We start from the raw sequence: 6943 nt of genomic DNA on the forward strand, positions 1-6943 counted from the left end.
TTTGAGGGTGTGGCCTAGGATACATGTGAGTAGCGACTGAGTATAGGAAATTTAACATTTAAATGTTTCCAAAACCCCTTGGTGTGAAGCATGCGTATAGTCCCAAAGTATTTTACCAAAAAGTTGTTCTGACATTTTTGGGTATATATGCGCAGGTAAAACGGCCCAATTGTATCAACGGTAATACATTGCAATACATTTATCAAGATGAAATGAAAGGTATATTCTATATTTTACGACATTTTCTATGCAACGCAAGTTTTGATTGGTTTAAAACCGTCTATTATTTGCCAGTAATGCACTCTCGTGTCAATAATAAAGGCTCGTGAGTCACAGCTGTATGAATCCTTCCCCTCCAAAATCGTGCATTTGTAAACAGACATGGCGGCGCCAAAACGTTTGAACGTTGGAGACCGAGTATTTTAAAACGGCGACATTTGCCAGATTGTTATTTCTATCCACCCCACCCACAGCAGACCTTTCTAAACAATATGTTGTAAGGTCAATTTCCACAGACAACATTTGAAGAGCAATTCTACATGAGTTTCTGGCCGACATCCCCAAATTCTTGTAACGTTGCCGTCAGCTGGCTTGGAATTGACGTCAGCTTTTGAATATTAATTAGCACGCGAGCCTTATCGTTCTTGTAAATTGTAACAGCCACGTACGTAGCGACACATTTCCCGGAGTTTCATTGCCGTTTTTCTATTAGGAAGAGGTAGATCTCAGATCTAAACAGTATATGGTAGAATAAAAATAATCAACTTTGACTCGTGTATTGTTGCAGGACATACAACACGGACTACATGTTGGATATTTTGCAATTTTAATTAATAACTGTGGCCTTCAATATTATTAAGTAATTTAATTTGAAAATATCCTCGTCCTCGTTGTATATCCTGCAACAATACACGTATCATCGTTAATTATTTCTTAAATATATTTCCAATGCGATAAAAAAACATCTAAGGTGAAAATAAATTAAATCAATTTAAATCAATGCACAGAGATCGAAATATGTTTTCGTAGTGACATTGAAGGATTGTAAGGATAACATAAGGGTAAGGATTAACTCTAAAATATTGTCCAGCTCGAATATTAATGCCGACACAAGATTAAAAGGGCAGGGAATAATTTCGTCCATAAAGTTACCAATGTACTCGAAGATCAATCCTTCCTTGATAAGGTATGTATTAACAGTAACATACAACCTCCACCTTGCTACCTTGTTATATACCTGTCAATTCGCTTCCACGTAATGCCATGCATGTATGTAAACTGATTAAAAAACCAATAGTAACCAGTTCGACATAGAGAACGGTCACACGGTATATTGTTATTGCATGATTTTAATCTGTAACAGGAAACGAGTTGGGCGGCAAACATCGATATATATTAAAACAGATAGCATCACTCCAATAGAATGTAAAACCAACAGCTTCTATGTGAATATTTATATAATATTACAGCTTGTTTATTAAAAATGAAGGGAAACAGTGCCTCATTATACACAAATCCAACGTGATGACTAGTGGTAAGGATATGCCCATGAGAATACTAACATTTGACACGGAAATAGATCTTGAATCAGATAACAGCAGACGGATATTTTAACAATGATTGGCCTGCCTTAATTAGTTATACGATATGCAAGTTTTGTGCTACTAACAAACATTACGGGGTAATAAAGGAGCTGCAAACGGAGATATTAAATACGAATTGCATTCAAACGTCAACATACATCCGCATCGATTTGGAATGATTAAAATACTCCAAATTTGAATATAGTTTGCCATACATTTAAAAAAATCTGTTTTGTCATGTCAATCAACGTCAAATATAAACTTCCGGGTCAAAAGGTAGGGGTAAAGACAGGACTTGTAACACAACATATATGGCCTCATATCCTTTACCAAAACCCATTTTGTCGAGTTGTTAAATAGTTTCCCTTTTCAGAATGCCTCCCAATAATTGAATAGAGAGCAATGTTGGTACGAACGCGGCTTTAATGGCCCATTTAAAAGACAAGCAATGACTGTACCTAATTTTGGCTTCATAATTCCATTTTCCCCTTTTGAAGTTTAGTTTCATTTGCTTTCATGGTTGCCGAACTCCACGAAACATTGAAGAGTGCGTCTTCCTGGAGCTGGTTCCAGTTTCATCCCAAGAGAATCTTCTTATTGATGATATATTAACGTCGTAACAAAGCGGCATTTATGTTCCTGGTTTCAAAATCTGCGACACTTCCTTCCATATCATTTCATTGACAACGGGCAGGTAGGGACGTGAACGAATAATTTTTAGTACATTTTTTTTGTACATATGTCATCTTATATGTAATATGTAAGTCCATGGTTTGAGTCATCAGGAAAACGGTACAACACTTTATCATAACTTCTTCACATTAATTAATTATGCAACTTTATCGATCAATAAGCAGCCATAACAAAATCATTCAGGGAACAATTTAAGTGGCATGTGAGTAAATACATTGACAACCCTCTACTTTTAAAAACTTTAAAATGCATATTCTCGTATCCGATCGATCCATAAACGCATCAAAATGAACTGAAATACATAAACAAAAGGCCCAAGGGGCGCTCAACTGGGTATTTAGTGATTATACAATCAAACGATACAAAAATTGCATTTGCCATTCTGACCTAATGACCTTGACCTTCTATATTACTTTTTATATATGTATTTTTGTAAACCAAATATATTGACAAGATTTCATGCAAATCAGTCCTTAAATACTAACATTAACATCCTGCAAATGTAAGATAAAAACTTCTGGTATCGGCATCGGAATAGTTTATGTGTATTGTTTATTCAGTTGAAAATCTATAATTATCAATGAATATTTATTATTTATATCCCTGTTCGTATTTATTTAAAAAAAAACTCTCGCACAGGTTTTGATTTCGCATTACTGACATATTCTGACGTAATATATAGTAATACTACAATATATTCAAGCACATGAGGCATAGTGAGATGGTGACATTTTGTTCGGGTATTTCCTTGTGCATATAGAATCTAAAATTCCTGGTGAATCTGCTGTAGTCTTATTTCACAAAAGAAGGTTACATATACAAAAAATACTAATCTGCAAGAAGTTCCGGGCATTTCTGATGTCATAGGCAATTCTTAAATTTATATGAACAACGATAGCACTGTTCGCATGTGTTATTTGTATGTAACAAAAATACTCGTGTGATCTACGTATCATTATTGGGGTGCTTGTAGATCTTGGTTTCTTTATTTTACTCTGACCACTGCTCATATATGTTGGTTATTTTGGTATTTACTCAGCACGGTGTCACTATAGTACAAATGTATATGTGTGTCGGCTGTAAGAAAAGGGGCTGACCTACATCGCAACAACCTCTAACCAAACCTCCGGGAATATCAAGTCTGAAATCCGTGTCATTAAATCAACAAAGGATCAAAGGATGTCGACTCAAGTTTTCTTATTTTTATTATAAGTGAAATCGGTCTTGAGTACACATATTCATACATCGTCAACATTGTTTATCTACATAATTTCTAGTTGATGTTGAGCATACATAGTAAGATAACAACTTCATATATTTTGATTTGTCTTTTTTTTTGACATTTTGACGATGGCAAATAATGTGTGGAACATCAATTAACAACCTAGGTGGAGTTTTCGTATAGGTCGATTTGAGCAATAATAATACATAATGTAGTTCGGGATTCCCCGGCAGTGTTGTAGCAATACCAAAAAATCTTCAGTAGCGTTAAGTCGAAAAAATATGGAATCATCTTAGACAGGGATGTTCTTTGCATGCTTATTTATCACAAACTATCTTAATTATAGTTTGAGTTCAGTCATTTTACCGTATAATATAAAAGTACAAAATGAATAAATATTAACATACGTAAATGCCCTTGTTTATACTAAAAGAAACGTACACATTAATCTTCAAACTTGGTATCGGAGCAAATATCAGACTGCAGGTAACCTTATCAAAACATATCAATGTTAATTAGATAAATAAAGTGTGCACTTTACACATAACTGTTGTGACGTCACATCCTGCTATTTGGTCGCGTGGTCATTCATCCCGTTATTGGTGTAATCATTCGGTTTTCGACTTCTTTTTTCAGAAAAGCCTCCATCAGAGCTGAACGGTGTTCTCGTCCTGTCATCAGAAATATAAAGTAAACTTCAATAACAATCATTGTAACTAGGAATAATCCCATCTTCTTCTGTGATCGATTACACTCCAGCGCCATCTTTAGGCAGGTATGAACAGGTTCTATGTTGTTAGACAGCAAACATCAATAATTCTGTGGAGCCATCACCAGAAATCATACAAGATAAGGTAATTTTAGAACCTGTTGATCAGTTAATGTAAAAAAATGAATTCTAGATTGGTTTATGTCACCAAAGAAGGACAACTCCGATGTAACAGATGGTTCGTGGTCTTTCCCATTGCGTCTATCGCTTTCGGCCTATCATCTTAGGATTGTAGAAATTCTGAAACAGAAGAAAATGACACGATTTTACATCGTAAAGCTAAACTCTCGGTCGTTTGGGAGGATTTTTCTTGATTTTTAATTTTATTAATTTTTTTTATAGTTTTTATTATTCTAAAGCGGTTTAAAAAAATTAAAATGTGAAATATGATTTTTAAAAAGCATGTACATATAATAGTCCGGGACGTTTTAAATGATGATGACACGACATATGGGCAACAATAACCCGGGTTTTTATCTGATAGAAAACTTGTCATTTCCTACAGATTTCACATTGAGAGGTCATATTAAAGGGAATGAGTAATGGGATATATTCTGCTAGAATTTGGGATTAACTTAATATATAAATCACGTGGCATGCTTGTTGTGGTTATAGAATCTTAGAAGATATAGTCAGGAGTGTGTGACGGAACAGGAGAGCCACATTCCTGATGAATGCCCCGACAGGAATCGAACCCGGGACCCTGGTGTGATTATCCTCGGCTACACCGCCTGAGCCAAGAAGCATGCTCCGTCAGTACAGAGACCGTGTTAGCAAGCTACCGACGCGATCTTTGTACTGATATATAGAAACTGGAATTATATTTCGGATATAAATTTTTATCAATAATTAAACTTTAGTCACAAAAGTGGAATATCGAGAATGATGGAGAATATAATAGCCATCGACAAAATAATGTGAACATGATGTGATTTTTAAAAAAATGAAGATAAATCCCACTGTTTTCCTTAATATCAATTTCATACTGATTAATGCTGGAAACAGATACTACGAATAATAGTTTAAGAAGGCAGCTGTCTTAAAACTATAACAATTTTTGAGCAAAATCAACGTAAGAGAATTAAACAAAACATGTCAATCAATGCTTTGTCTTTCATATAAGTACAGACAAACTGATTATACCTGTGCAAAATAACTGACACTTTAACAGTGGTTTTTACACCTCGTTTGTACATGTTGGTACATATCTGTAGGTATGTGTTGTCATTTTTAACTTATAGATCGGATCTTGATCAGGCGACCGCTCACTCGAATCAGTACCAGGTCAGAGAGGTCTATGATTTATGAATGATGACGCCTTTGAATCATGAGTTCCAAACATAATGAAAGGTGAGCTAGTAATAATCCCATTTGCATCTGTTCTAGATAACGAAATTCTTGTAATATATAAAATATCCGTACAAATGTATACACACATGTATAAATTGTACTGAGTTAAAACAATGTATAAACACTAAAGTATTGTTTGTCAAATACCATAACTTAATTGTGTACTGTACATATGTGTCAGAGACCAGATACTACAACAAATAACAAAATAATCAATTGAAATATAAATCATAAGTCTTGAACACGATCGCGAGTTACCTCCCTTCATTTGTGTCGCATAATAGTAACTAATCATTGACAATACGTACTCAATATAATGATACTCATATTGTACTCCGAATATACTCACATGTTATTTCTGCCTCTTCGGAACATTTCAAATGTTTCATTTTTTGGTATGTGCCTCTACTGCACGGATACAATGCCGATGGAAATATCTGTAACTGTGTCTGCAATGAAACGCCGATTACCGATCGATACAGCGGCTGAAAATATCGCAATCAATTCTCGTTGCCTCAAACACCGATGCCATTGTTCCTCGACGGCAAAAGTAATTTTATTATTTGTGTGATTATTTGAAAAATCAATAAAACTCTATCACATGATAACTGTCCATCTGTCATGTCAGGTTTCGATCCGGACAAAGACAGGGGTCTCCGGCCGACCTAACAAAGGATAACCAAGGAATCACTCAGGTAGATCCAGGTACGATCGATAAACAGACAGGAAGCTGGGTAATGAAAGACACCGAATATCGATTTCTTTAGACTTGCAGATGTCCTGAATTAAACAGATCGAGACGTGTCTTGTAATTCTCCTGCACAGAGTTATCGTTCCTACAGAGTTAATTCGTTAGTATTGTGATAAAGTGATATGTGCAGGAGAAATTATTCTTATGCGAGTTCTTGATAACAACGGATGTAGTTCTGGTTTATTAATGGTGTTGAGTACAATTATGATATATATCTTAATCTATAGTACTACGGCATATATTTTGAGATATAATGTTTGCACAGGTGTACATTATGTGAGCAAGGCTTATATTGATTGAATCATAAAGAAATAAACAGAGGGGATATTCTATTTATCTATTCATTTTTATTTATTTATTTATACTTGTTGAAAATTATAGATTATCATAACACTCTTTAAATTTAACATCATATTCAGATTCAGGGGATTGAGGCTATGAAAGGGTATCTCCTTCAGGCAAAAGTCTGTGGACTTCATTTATTATCTTATTTGAGCATTAATGTCAATGTACCAGATATATACTTATGAAGCCTTTTCCCAACAATTCTATTCAACACCTAAGTATTTACTGAA

General features: G+C 34.7%; 1 long non-coding RNA gene across 1 annotated transcript; it reads right to left on the reverse strand.

The window, feature by feature from the left end:
• Nucleotides 1–3463: 3463 nt before the first annotated feature.
• LOC117341532 lies at nucleotides 3464–6160 on the reverse strand. The gene is made up of 2 exons (XR_004535656.1): nucleotides 5967–6160; nucleotides 3464–4507 (listed from the first exon to the last, which is right to left on the reverse strand). It is a non-coding gene; the product is annotated as an uncharacterized LOC117341532 (long non-coding RNA).
• Nucleotides 6161–6943: the final 783 nt, after the last annotated feature.

The sequence above is a fragment of the Pecten maximus genome, chromosome 13 (genome assembly GCF_902652985.1).
Source record: "Pecten maximus chromosome 13, xPecMax1.1, whole genome shotgun sequence".
Classification (NCBI taxonomy): domain Eukaryota; kingdom Metazoa; phylum Mollusca; class Bivalvia; order Pectinida; family Pectinidae; genus Pecten; species Pecten maximus.